The 14,565-nt window shown below is 40.6% G+C and overlaps 1 long non-coding RNA gene across 1 annotated transcript in view; it reads left to right on the top strand.

Annotated features, from left to right (window-relative positions):
* Positions 1-14,565, top strand: part of LOC125483967 — a 34,226-nt gene that overhangs the window by 9,410 nt on the left and 10,251 nt on the right. The window contains exon 2 of the long non-coding RNA XR_007262849.1: positions 9,343-9,514. This is a non-coding gene — a long non-coding RNA (uncharacterized LOC125483967). The remainder of the gene's footprint in view (positions 1-9,342; positions 9,515-14,565) is intronic.

The raw sequence follows: 14,565 nt of genomic DNA, 5'->3' as shown, positions 1-14,565 counted from the left end.
ACTTCAGAGAACAGTTGAGAATCAACTGTGGGTCTGGAGTCACATGTAGGCCAGACCAGGTGGAGATGACAGATCTCCTTCCCCAAAGGACATTAGTGAACCAGATGGGTTTTTTCTGACAATCGGCAATGGCTTCATGGTCATTATTAAATTCTTAATTCCAGATATCCTGTGGCAGGATACAGCAAAATGTCACCTGTGCCACTTTTGTGCCATTAGAACATTTGTGAAATGTAAAAACAAAAGGACTAGAAACTGAGTTTGGAAAATCCTTGTGTTTGCTGTGCAGTTAAAGAATTCTTGAATTAATTTGAAGTTTGTTCTAGGTGTCTCAGGGAGAGATTTCAGCTGGAGAACCAAAGTGTTGAGTGAATTGTACAGGAAACTGGGTAGAGCTGCGTCAGCCTGAGAAAGAAGCCTTAGTATGAAGATAGTAGTGACTCCTCCCTCAGGTTTGGGTGTTTGAAAGGATGTTGCTGGGGAAAAAGAGCAGTGTGAATCCTTTCCTGCTGTTTGTAATGAAATCTTTCTAACATTTTTGTCTAGTGTATTATATGTTTTTGGTTTTCTTGTCTAATACACAATGTTAAACGACTGGAATGTTAATAACTCCAATGTTAACGACTGGAACCATAACAGCCTGAACCTGAAAAGGCGGATAAGGTCTCAATTTAATCTCCCATAAAGTAATGATATTGTATTATGTGATGAAATGTTCTGTTTGAATCCAATTTTGCACTGAGGTAGCCATAAATCTATGACTGATAGCATTAAAGAAACTGTGGTGGGACATAATGCAATGAATTTGGTTGGTACTTAGGAGAGCTTGGGGGGGGTGGAGTCAGTGAAGGGGAGTTTTTAATCAATACAGGCAGTTGGAGCAAGTGCCAGAGAGAGATAAAGGCAGATTCTGTGTTGGTCAGTTGTGCTGCTGGGAACATGGCTGAACTACACAAATTCCATGTTAGGTACTTAGTGAGGTTTTCAGAGCAGCTGTATGTCTCTGTGCTGTTAGAACTCAGGAGGTAGGTCTGGTTAGGCAGCTATGTGTTGGAGTCAGGACACAGTAGTAATCCTAGCTGAGCAAGTGGGAAGATCACTGTCCAGTCTTGGGGGATACCATGAGAGGTTCAGAAGAAGTCTGCAAGCATTAATATTTTAGTGCAGATGAGAGAATAGATGTTGAAAAGCATTAAAGTAGTATTTGTTTGATGCAACTGAGCAAGATTGGGGAAGCTCAGTGGAAAAATCCAGGGTCAGGACAGATTCAGTCAGGCTCAGTGAAGAGCTGGAGTCATGCTTGTGAATGAATACTGGAATATAGTTTTGGAGTCCAGGAATACATAGATCTGGGAAAGTTGGTAATTATCTAGAATGGGTGTAGTCATTGATGTAGTCTGTGACAAAATGATTCTTGAAAAGAAATTCCAAGGCATAGTTGTAAGGAAAAAGTAAAGAATTGTAATCCCCCGTCATAGAGTCATACAGGGCTAAAGCACAGAAAACGGCCCTATTGCCAATTGAGTTTGCATAACTCAAACACAAGCGGCTGGAACCAACTTGTGAAGTGTTATGAGATTTGATGACCCAATGTTTAATTAATGTCTTTCAATATTGCTGAGAAATCGATGAGATCCAGAATGAAAACAGAAAATGTGAGAGAAACACAACTGCTCTGCCAGAATCTGTGGAGAAAGCAAGACAGTTAATGTTTTGAGCTCAATATGACCCTTCTTGAACTTTTGCTGAGTTTCAAAAGTATTTTGCTTTCATTAATCCATGTGATCTGTCTTGACTGCCTTTGCTTGAGAATATGCACTATGAAGTATATAGTCATAATCTATTACACATATTTACCATGTGTTAATTTTGGATGTTAGAAATAAGTTGTACATCTTTTGTGGATAATATTATAGTTGTAATGTTGCATAGTAAAGCTGACTATTATTTTTGGGATTCTGGGGGTTTATTCCCTTATTAAGTCTCCTGGGTCTCACACTTTGTCTCCATTAAACATAAATGTGAACTGGTCCCAAGCCAGACTATAACAGAAATGTGGCGATGTGGTCCAATTTAGAGGTCACGCAGTATTGTAACATAATCTGGGGGCACGTGCTGAAATCCACAGATAAATAGGAGGGCTAGGATTTGCTGAGGCTAATACTGATTCAGAGTATCACAGCGAATTGTACTATACTTACTGAATACCAAAATGAATCTGTCAGGTACTACAGCTTTTCCGAAAAGGGGAGATTCATCCCCGAATGATTTGCAAAAATTAACCTAAAGTTATTGGACTGGTCCGGAATTGTAACAATTTCTATTTGGATTACGTCATATGAGGTGTATTTGCACTGTTATTCCACTGCAAATGCCGATTTGAATTTTCAGCGTTTTTATTGCAGTGATCTCCATATCTCACCTGGGTAAACCCAGCGGTGTGCTTAAAAGACTTATGTGGAATCCTTACATTCTGTAGAATCTATAGAAAAGAAATTCTGCAGCCCAATTACTACTGAATATGGCATATTACAGGAAGGATCAATTGGTTGGACCAACACCAAGTTTAATGGAATATTTATTAATAATGTTTCAGTTAGTTAATGTTGACTTACTGAGGAATCAACATCCTTTTCTCCTTTTGTACAAATTGTTGTAATTTTCTGAAATTTGGCGTTGTTGCATTTATCCTGATAAGTGCAAGATGGAGATCTTTACCATCACATTTCTTTTATCAGCAATATTCAAATTCTGTACTACCAAGCAACTGCTGGAAATACTTTTCATTTTGCCATCCTGTATTGATTGTGGCCGGTATTAACTACAGCAGAAACAGTTAACTCTCAAGTGATTAGCTACATTGCCAGCTCTAACTTTGTATCTAGTGGAATTATTAATGGTACATCAATGCAGTCCCAAAGACAAGGAAATAGCAGGGAATGTGTTCCCCGAAATACTGCAGAAAAAAGAATCTACAACTTCTACATGTAAAGTCAGAGACTATTATTTGGACCTCAAAACATGTCGAACTCTGGGTTAAAGCCTGGAGACTTGGATGAGGGAAGTATATTGCAGGCTTATATCAAGATTACAAATCTGAGTGAAAGCACAGGCTGATTCTAGGCAGCTTGTGCCAGAGAAGGCTACAAACAAAGGCGAGGACAAGTTCTCCTGCCTGATAAGTTGATAACCAATGGCCTATTACTTAGGAGTGAACTAGATTTTGAAATTCTGGCCTCATTTCATTCACCAGGTAAATTGCAGGACATCAGAGAGTCATAGAATCATACAGCATGGAAGCAGACTCTTCGGTCCAACTAATCCACACCGACCATATTCCCAAACTAAACTGGACCCACCTGCCCGCATTTGGCCCATATCCCTCCAACCCTTTCCTTTTTGTGTACTTATCCAAATTTCTCTTAAATGTTGTAATTGTACCTGCATCTACCACTTCTGGCAGTTCATTTCACACACTAACCATTCTCTATATAAGAAACAGTTGCCCCTCATATCCTTTTTAAATCTTTCTCCTCTCACCTTAAACATATTCCCCTTAGTTTTGAACCGCCCCCTCAATTTAGGTAAAAAACCGTTGCTATTCACCTTATCTATGCCCGTTATGGTTTTATAAACCTCTATCAGGCCACACCTCAATGTCCTATGCTCCAGTGAAAAAAAGTCCCACCCTATCCAGTCTATTGTTATATCTCAAACCTTACATTACTGTCAACATCCTGGTAAATCTTCTCTGAACTCTCTCCAATTTAGTATTTACCTTTCCTATAACAGGACAAAGAGAACTGCTCACAATACTCCAGAAGAGGCCTCATCAACATTATGTATAACCTCAGCATGACATCCCAACATTTATACTCAAAGGTTTGAGCAATGAAGGCAAGTGTGCTAAATGTCTTCTAAACCACCCCATCTGCCTGTGATGCAAATTTCAAAGTATTATGTACCTGAACCCGTGGATCTCTCTGTTCTACAACACTGCCCAGGGTCCTACCATTAATTTTATAAATCCTACCTTTATTTGCTTTACAAAAATGCAATACCTCAGATTTATCCAAATTCAGCTCTATCTACCATTCCCCAACATATTGATCCAATTGATCAAGATCTCTTTGTAATCTTAGATAATCTTTGTAAACTTCACTGTCCACTATACCACCATCAGCAAACTTAGTAACCAAGCCTCCTATATTGTCATCCAAATCATTTATATAAATGGTGAACAAAAGTGGACCCAGTACTGATCCCTGTGGAATACTGTTGGTCACAGGAGGATGACATCTGTCCACAGCTTTCTCCAATCCTGGAGCTGCAGTCAGACAGCTACATTAGATGGGTGGTGCGGGTGAATCATGTTCAGTTATGTGGCTCCCAGGCTTGCAGTCACACTTTGTATCAGTGCGTCTTTGAGGGCCCTCTGGGTCCTACCAAAATAATTGAACAGTTTACTTTTCTGAGACTCTTCTATCACCCCTGCAGATGTTAGCAGTTGTACTGTGCATTCAAGTCCTTGGACACCAAGTTTTTAATTATAAGGCTCATCATGCATGAATCAGGCAGGAGTTAGACGTCTGGCAGGAGGCCCCTTTCAAAATGGCTACCGACTTCATTCAGAGAGCAAGGCCACCCTGATAAGGTCATCCAAAAATAGTCAAATTCAACCCTTTGGGTCATCCATCAAAATTTCCCCAGGGTCCAAATTTTCAAGATTCTAGTAGCTCATGCTGGTTTCCTGCATGCTAACGGGGAAGACTTGTATGATTTCAAGGAATTGATTAATTTGTAGGTCTTGATTTCTATAGGGTACAAGTCAAGAATCAGAAAATTCAAAACAAACTAGATAAGAAATCAGAAGGAGAAAATCACTAGCACCTCCGCACCTCACTTCCACCAGCCCAACAGCCCAACTCCAAAATTATCATTTATTTGGAAGGAAGGAGAAGTTGTACACAGGCACAAAAAGGTTTATTTGTAAGATATGGAAAATAATTGAAGAAATCCTATAGATGGTGCTGTGGTATAATCTCCAACCATGAAAAACATTTGGTACAGAATGAGAATTGGGGAACTGCAGAAAAGCATCCGTCCGTAACTTGGAAATTACACATCATTGCCAAGAAAGAAAAGAAATAGAAATTAAGATGACAGACCAGGCAAAATGTTTTCCTAGATTCAAGTGACTATCTTTAAATGGTATCTCTCATTCTCTGGCCTCATGGATCCTCTCCACTTGCTATCTATAGAATAATGTTCTTTAATGAAACATGTTGAACATCCTACAGGACTCCCTTTTTCTGCAGCTGGGGACTCCCCACTATCATGATCAACAAGACCCTTAACTGTGTCCGGCCAATCTCCCCCACTTCTGCTCTCACCTCATCCCTTCCCTCCCACCACCAAAGTAGGGTCCCCCTGGCCCTCACTCACCATACCACCAGTCTCCGCACCCAAAGAATTATAAGCCACCATTTTCATCACATCCAATGGGATGCCATAACTGGACACATATTTCCCTGCCCTTCCTTGTCAGCGTTCTGCAGAGGCCATTCCCTCGGGGACATTCTGTTCCACACCTTCTCCATTCCCAACACCTCCCCACAGCCCATGGCATATTACCATGTAATCACAGAAGGTGTCACACCTGCCCGTTTACTTCATCCCTCCTCACCATCCAAGGCCCTGACATACCTTCCAGGTGAAGCAGCGATTTACCTGTACTTTACGCAATCTAGTCTGCTGTATTCATTTTTCACAATGTGGTCTGCTCTGCACTGTGGAGATAAAAAGCTGACTGAGTGACTGCTTTGCAGAACACCTAAGTTCTTTATGCAATAATAACACTGAGCTTCCAGTTTCCTGCCACTTCAACACACCACTGTGTTTCCATGCCGACATTTCTATCTCAGGCTTGCTGCAGTGTTCCAGTGAGCCTCAGCTCAAGCTCAAAGAATAGCATCTCATTTTCTACTTGGAGACCCTGCAGCCTCAAGTTCAATAACTTTAGAGCCTGATTCCAATCTTCCATGTTCTTTACTCACTCCCACGCCCAGTCCTATTATCACGTGAGTTTCTTTTAGCACAGGCACCCATTCTCACATACTCCTGGGCCCATTACCACATTAATTGGTTTGCATTCAGTAAACTCACTTGTTTTCTCCTGCTCTTATTATCACTCATTGAGCTTTTCCTCTGTCATAGGGTCATAGAATCATACAGCATGGAAACAGACCTTTCCCAGTCCATGCTGATCGTAATTCCAAACTAAACTAGTCCCACCTGTCTGTGATTGGCCCATCCAAACATTTCTTATTCTTGTACTTACCTAATGTCTTTTAAACATTGTAACTGTACCTGCATCCACCACTTCCTATGGAAGTTCATTTCACACATGAACTACTCTCTGTGATAAAAAAAAGTTGCCCCTCGTGTCTTTTTCAAATCTATCTCCTCTCATTTTAAAAATATGCCCCCCAATCTTGAAATTCCCTATCCTAGAGAAAAGACACCTGCCATTCACCTTATCTATATCCTTCATGATTTTATAAATCTGAATAAGGTCACCCCTCAACCTCCTATGCTCCAGCAAAAAAAAACTCTCAGCTTATCCAGCCTCTCCTTATAACTCAAATCTTCAATTCCCAGCAACATCCTGATAAATCTCTTCTGAACCCTCTCCAACTTAATGAGATCCTTCCTATTACACGGAAATTGGACACAGCACTCCAGAAGAGGCCTCACCAATGTCCTGCCCTAATATTCATAATCTTCTTGTTTACCTACTGCTTTTGTATTTCTCTCTCTGAGCTCCATCTCCAGTTATCTGCTCACTTCTCCCCTTCCCCCGCCCCACTCTCTCTGCTTCCCCCCTCCCACAAACTTCAGTTTCAGCAGAAATACCACTTTATCCCAGCTGCTAACAGTTCCAATGAAGAGTCACCAGATTTGAAATATCGACTTTGCTTTCTTCCCACAGATGCTGCTAGACCTACTGAGTTTTTCTAGCAATTTCTGTTTTTATTTTTGTCGACTCTCTCTTAAACTGATCTATGGAGTCCACAGTTAGCAAATGACTGTGCTACAGTTCTATCCATTGCACAATCTCCTGGTTCCAAAAGAAAACCAATGAATGAAAGAAAATGTTTGGCAGTCCTGCAACTTACACTGGCTCAGTACTCCTGTGGAAACGTCACGAATTGCAGGTCTAACACTTTCTATGCCAGACTGCCCAACAATCAACGTCATGGAAGTAAATATTTAAAGAATCACAATGCCCCACCCCACCAACCTGAACAAGCACTTTTTAAAGATTCTATTCCTGTTTACAGGGTTTCAAAGAACAAAAAAGATCTGAATGAATCATAAGAAGAATAGGGTTTCTGCAGACTGCAGTTTCTATTCAATTAAAGTGTGTGCAGGCCAAAGCCAGAGGAAGGTCCACATGAACCAGTCAATATGGCAAGCTGGAACATTCTGCTGCTGATAAATAATCAGGTTCTGTACGTGAAATCTGCTGACCATAAACCATCGAAGTTTGTCCACATCAATGAAATAAATAATTTGAATTTATAAAGTCCCTTTTATGACCTCAGGATATCACCAAATGCTTTACAGTGCATTGATTATTTTATAAGGATTATCACTGTTGTAGGCAACACAGCTGGCAATTTTTACCATCAAGGTCCTATAAACAATGAACAGATAATCTCTTTTAATGATATTGGTTGAGACATACAAATAATATTGGAAAGAAATCCCATTTATCTACTTTAACAGGGTTGTTTAGGTCCACCTGAGAGAGTAGCTAAGGCATCAATGTTCAACCTGCATGGTAATATTTCTAAGAGATTGCAGAAGCAAGAAATACCACTGTGTTTGAGCCCAGTGTGCATTTCAAAGGACATGGAAATCCTTATTGGACAGGAACTTATAACAAATATGCAGAAAGGAAACTGACTATAAAGATAACTTTGCATATTGGCTTTGAACGTCCTTATATGGATTGTTTGGACAACCTGAAACTTGTCAGTATCATCAACATGGGAACACAGCGGGAATTGACACGCTGATTAAACTGACAGGCTAGTGAAGGTATAAATATTGAATGGTGAAAGCTGTTTCCTTGCCAAAGTGAAAAGCTCTTGATGCAAGACTCATCCCATGAATGTGCTTTCTTTGTTTTGGCAGTGATTTTGGAAGTAAGATTTTCTGTCTTGGACTTCCTTCTATTTGATAGGCACTTACCTGTTGCCAGCCTTCACTGCAGAACATAACCTTGCTTCTCTGCACGAGATATTCAGGAAGGAATGCCTTCATTCTGAGTCAGCAAACTCTCCTGTAGGTTGGACAACACCCACCCCCTACGCCCTTAGGCCTACCCAACCCACACCCCCAAGCAGACTCAGCGAATGCATCCTTGGTGATAAAAAGGACCACAATCGGAGGATGTGGCTAAAATCACTGGAGAGGCCTACTATCTATGCAGAGGAGGGAGGGGTACAACTGAAGTCACATGAGTAAGCAAGTGATCATGGAGACAATAGTTTGAATGCTGAAAATACAAGTCAGGTGCCTCCGGTGATCTGAGGCATCCTTCAATGTGCCTGAATGTTGTCAATATTGTATCTAAGGCCTTCAACATCAGTAGTCTGTCTTTCCTAAAGTATTTGATTAGTGTATTCTTATTCTCTTACAGTTCAGCATTTAAAATGACAGCTAATTTTTTTTGTGTTCTAGTATGCACCAAATTTTGAAGGATGCATTTGGACTACCTTAGAGGCACACGGTATTGGTTCAGAATCAGATATTGTGACAAGGGACACCCATCATTTTCCAATTAAACTAACAGTTGCACATTACGGCAGCGATCACCAGAGAGGTTTTGCTACATATGTTCTTCTCATTAATAAGCATTACCTTCCAAATCATCTTCCAGCATTCTGTTGATAATCTGTTTTAATGTACAGAAATCAATTACCAAAATAATTCCAAAATATATTCTTCACAGATAATTATTATGGGTAGTTAAATCTCCTGGGGTGTTGCACATGGGCATTCAGCAGATGGACTGGTTTAAAATGTCAGTTACCTGCTGCTGGTCACCACTCAACAGATTGCAATCAGTGTACTCATCTATAACCAAGCAATGTGAATGTCAAAAGGTACTCTGTTGTTTCTGTAGTTCAGCACACAGACACACGCCTATTCAGATTGCACACATGCACCTGTACACATGTATATATCTAACTGTATACATGCAAACACTCATACACACACAGACACCTAATCCTCCATGCAATTACTGACACGTTTGTTGGTCCCACTTAGAGCGGTCCTTGATCTGCACTGGAATTCTCGGCTGGCCTAAATCCTTCGGCAGAACATTACGGGAAGTTGGCATGTACCAAATGGCAGGAAGCCCTGTGGGAGAAAGAGATTTTGACAGAGATGCAGTGGCAATGCTTCTGGATGCCATGCAGAGAAGTCCAATATCACACAGGTAGGTGAAAACAGTGTTGCAAAAGGACTGTCAGGAGTTGGCTGACATCGTGAATATTATCGACACAGTACCAAGGTCATGAATCAATGGAACAAAAAATCAGTGGCATTATTAGTAAAATTCACAACCGTCTCCTTGCTGTTGTATACCAATTACTATCAGCATCACAAATTTACGTCCAGGATTTATTTTAATATGAAATGGGACTTCACTGATTTCAATATGAAGTTAATGTGTTCTCATTTAAAAAGAAAGTAGTGCTACATTTTATAAATTACTTAGGCCTTCCAATTCATCACATATTTTCAAAGAACAGAATGCATATAATTTTTTTAAAATTCATTCATGATATGAGGGCATCACTGGCTGGGCCAGCATTTATTGCCCATCCCTAATTGCCCATCCAGAGGGGCAGCTAAGAGTCAACCACATTACTGTGGTTAGGGAGTCACATATAAGCCAGATCAGGACAGCAGTTTCCTTCCCCTACAGGGCATTAATGAACCAGATGGATTTTTCCTGACAATTGACAATGAATTCATGGTCATCATTGGACTCTTAATTCCAGGTGTTTACTGAATTCATATTCCACCATCTATCATGGCAGGATTTGAACCCAGCTCCCCAGAATATTACCTCGACTATAGATTAACAGCCCAGCGATAATACCACTAGGCTATCACCTTCCTATCAGCAATGGTGCAATAGCAAACATTTGATGTCTCATATTTCACAATCGCTGTATCAAAAGTGGCTTTGCACTGACAAAAAATGTGAATTCTGCATTAATGACAAATAATGAAATTCTACCAAAATTTTATATTATTTATGTAATATTTCAGAGAAAGAGAATATTTCTCAAAAAGAAACAATAGAAAACAAGGTCAAACAAAACAAAGAGAGACAGATAAAAGATAATGAGTAGACATTTAGCACATTAATTTTTATTTGCTTAGCATATTAAAACAATAACTGAAACAATTATGTAAGCAACAGTCATAACTGTATCCAGAGCATATTATCATCCTGCCATATCATTTATAAATAAAAAAAGCACAGCAACTGCAAATTTAAACATGTTTATGTGCTAAGTTAATAAATTAATTTTGTAAAATAAGTCTTGCTTGTAAAGTAAGTCCTGTTTGGGAATAACATCTTTCTCGAAATCGTATTAGAGGATTATGGGCCGGATTTTACCAGAAATCAAGTAAGTATTATTTTTATTGAATTTCATGGTGGATTTCCCTCTGCAGGGCTGAGAAGTTTTACTTGTGTAATTATCCCAAACTCACCTCATTAACTCAGTACTATGCCCTATGCCCTCTTATCCAATGCTAATTGGATTCTCCACTCACTGTGGATGGAGACACTCAGCACTGCAGGTATACCTCAGGCTCCCTCGCACTGGCAGCATATTTAAAAGACAGTTGTGTATCCAGTTAAATGATGGTTGACCAGACCTGCCCTGCACACTTGAAGACATTTGCCCTGGCCATGGCAGACAAGGCAAACTTGGTGCCCCACTTTGCAGACAAGAACCTGGAAGGGGTGATACAGAGGGGACTATCCTCTTCACTGGAGTCACCAGGTACCCACTAAGACATTCATGTGAAGAATTCTCAGCATCTAGTTTGGGTAGTAGAATGGGAGACTGCATATTAATAAGTTTAGATTAGGTAATAAACAGAGTGATAACAGGGGTATGTACAAACGGGACAGTATGCACCTGAACTACTTTGGGAGCAACATCCTTGCAGTTAGGTTTGCTCGTGCTGTTGGCAGGAGTTTAAACTAGTCTGGCAGGGGTAGAGGGACAAAGAATATCGACGAAACAGAGACACACCATGCTACAACAAAGGAAGCAAGTCACAGTGAGTTCAGCTGTGTTGAGTGTCAAGAGAGTAAGGCAAGGCTGGATGGCCTTTACTTTAATGCCAGGAGTGTAATAGGTAAGACTGATGAGTTAATGGCATGGATTACACATGCAAGTATAATATTGTTGCCATCACAGAAACATGATTGAAGGAGGGGCTACACTGGCAACTCAGCATTCCAGGGTATGGGATAACAAGGTGTAGAGCTGGATGAACACAGCAGGCCATGCAGCCGAAACATCAGCTTTCCTGCTCCTTTGATGCTGCATGGCCTGCTGTGTTCATCCAGCTCTACACCTTGTTATCTCAGACTCCAGCATCAGTGGTTCCTACTATCTCATTCCAGGGTATGGGATCTTTAGGCAAGACGGATGAGGGTGTAAAAAGAGTGGTGCTATTGCACTACTAATTAAGGAGGCAATTACTGCAATAAGGAAAGATGATATCTTGGAACGGTCCTCAAATGAGGTTTGTGAGTGGAACTTAGGTTTGTTAAGGAGGCAGCTACTTTATTGGGAATGTATTATACACCCTCAAAGAGTCAGCAGGAAATAGAGGAACAAATATTTTGACAGTTCACAGAGGTGCATAAGAGTGATAATAGGGTAATAATAGGGGATTTCAACTTCCCCAACATAAATAGGGATAGTCTTAACGCGAAGGGTTTAGAGGGGATGGATTTCTTGAAATGTATCCAGGGGACTGTTTTGTATCAATATGTTGAAGGCCCAACAAGGGACAATGCAGTGCAGATCTGGTTCAAGGAAAAGAAGCCTGACAAATGTTCGATGTGGCAATTGGGGGAACGTGTAGGCGAAAGCGATGACAAGGTACAGTTTAAATTTGTTCTGGACAAGGAAAAATAGGGCCTGCGAAAGATGGCTTTGGGTTGGAGGAAGGCAAATTTAATTAAAATAAAGCAGGATCAGGTCACAGTAGACTGGGAACAGCTCTTTGTGGGTGAGTATACAGTGGAGCAGTGGGGAATATTCAAAAAGAAGCCAGGGAGAGTACACATTCAATATGTACCCTTTAGAGGAAAATGTAGGAGTAAGTTCAGAGAACTCTAGATGTCTAGACAATTCAGTGTGGAATAAAGAAGAAGAGTAGAGCTTTTAGCAAGTCCAAAAGGAGCCATTCAGCTGCAGACCTACAGGAATACAGGAAGTGCAGGGCGGAACTTAAGAAAGCATTAAAGAGCAAAAAGGGACTTGTGAACAGGATTAGGGAGAACCTTAAGATATTTTAAAAATACATTAAAGAGAAGAGATTAACCAGGGAAAGAGTAGGGCCCATTCAGGATCAAGGGGGCAACCTGTGTGTGAAGCTGCAGGATATTGGAAGGGTGTTGAATAAATATTTCTCTTCGGTTTTCACTCTGAAAAGGAGAATGTAGGTATGGAATTCAGGAAAAGGGACTGTGAGGAACTTACACAATTTGACATAGGAAACGGGGAGGTATTAGAGGCTCTGTTGGGCTTAAAAACAGTCAAATTTCCTAGCTCGGATGAATTGCATCCTGAGCTGCTGTAGGAGGTGAGGCTGGAAATTGTAGGGGCTTTGACCCAAATTTTTAATTCCTCTCTAGCCACAAGGCAAGTGTCAGAGGACTGTAGAATGGCTAATGTGGTTCCACTTTTTAAAACAGGTGGTAAGGATGAGCCGGAAATTACAGACTGATGAGTCTTATGGCAGTAGGGAAACTATTGGAGAAAATTCTGAAGGAACAAATTAGTACCCACTTGGAAAGGCATGGGTTAATTGGGGATAGTCAGCATAACTTTGTCAGAGGGAGGTCATGTCTAACAAATTTGCTGGGATTTTTTGAAAGTATGATCAAGTGTGTGAATTATAAAAATTCAGTTGATGTAGTTTATATGGATTTTGGCAAAGATTTTGACAAGGTCCCACATTGGAGACCGATTGAGAAGGTTAAAGCATATAGAATTAAGGGAAACTTGGCAAGATGGATCAGATGTCACTAAGATTGGTAGAGTGGTTAATAGCAAAGAAGATGGTTGTAGGTTACAGGAAGATATGGATGGGTTGGTCAGCTGAGCAGACCAGTGGCAGATGGTATTTAACCCTGAAAAGTGTAAAGTGATGCACTTTGGAAGAAGAAACAAGTTGAGGGAGTATTTAATGAATGGCAGGACACTGGGTAGCTTAGAGGAACAGAGGGATCAAGGGGTAATTATTCACAGATCCCTGAAGTCATTAGAATACATGAATAGGATAAATAAAAAGGCAAATGGGACACTTGCTTTCATCAGTGGTGATGTAAAGCATAGCAGCAAGGAGGTAATGTTGGAATTGTACAGAGTGTTGGTCAGGCCATAAATGGAGTACAGTGTGCAGTTCTGGTCCCCTCACTATAGGAAGGATAGTATGAGAAAGGGTACAGAGAAGGTTCACCAGGATGTTGCCTGGCATGGGCAAATTGAGCTATAAGGAGAGACTAGATAAGGTTGGATTGTTTTCTCTAGAGCAGAGAAGACTGAGGGGGACATGATTCAGGTGTATAAGATTATGAGGAGTAGGACAGGGTGAATAAAGAGCAGCTGTTCCCTTTGGTTGAGGGCATAGTTTTATGGTAAGGGACAGGAGATTCAGAGGGGATTTGGGAAAAATATCTTTTCACTAAGCGGCTGGTGGGAATTCAGAATGCATTGCCTGGGAAAATTGTAGAGGCTGGAATCCTTACAATCTTTAAAAAATATTTGGATGAGTACTTCAAAAATCATAGCATTTAAGGATATGGAGAAGTGCAGGAAATTGGGAGTAGCGCACTTTTAGTGGTAGTTATGTCAGTGCTGACCCAATGGGCTGAAGGGCCTTTTCTGTGCTGTATGAATCTATGAAATAGTGATAACCCATGTTATTAGACCACTCGCCATGCACTAGCGAGAATCTCAGCTCAACATCCAACACCTGTTTGGAAAATACAATATTTTGGTCTTATAGAGTCATAGAGTCATACAGCACAGAAACAGACCCTTTGGTCTTGGTATCAAGAAGAGTCTTACTTGAAATCTCACTGATTTTCCCAAATTTCTTGCCATGAGCCATGTCATTCAGCAATTGGGAAGATTCTGCCATAGAACCTTACAGCTGCAAAGCAGTTAAGCAACCACTCGTGTCTATATCAGCTCCTTAAAAGAACTACCACTCAGCTGC

The sequence above is a fragment of the Rhincodon typus genome, chromosome 9, assembly GCF_021869965.1.
Source record: "Rhincodon typus isolate 14 chromosome 9, sRhiTyp1.1, whole genome shotgun sequence".
Taxonomy (NCBI): Eukaryota; Metazoa; Chordata; class Chondrichthyes; order Orectolobiformes; family Rhincodontidae; genus Rhincodon; species Rhincodon typus.
This window is presented reverse-complemented; position numbering and strand designations above follow the sequence as displayed.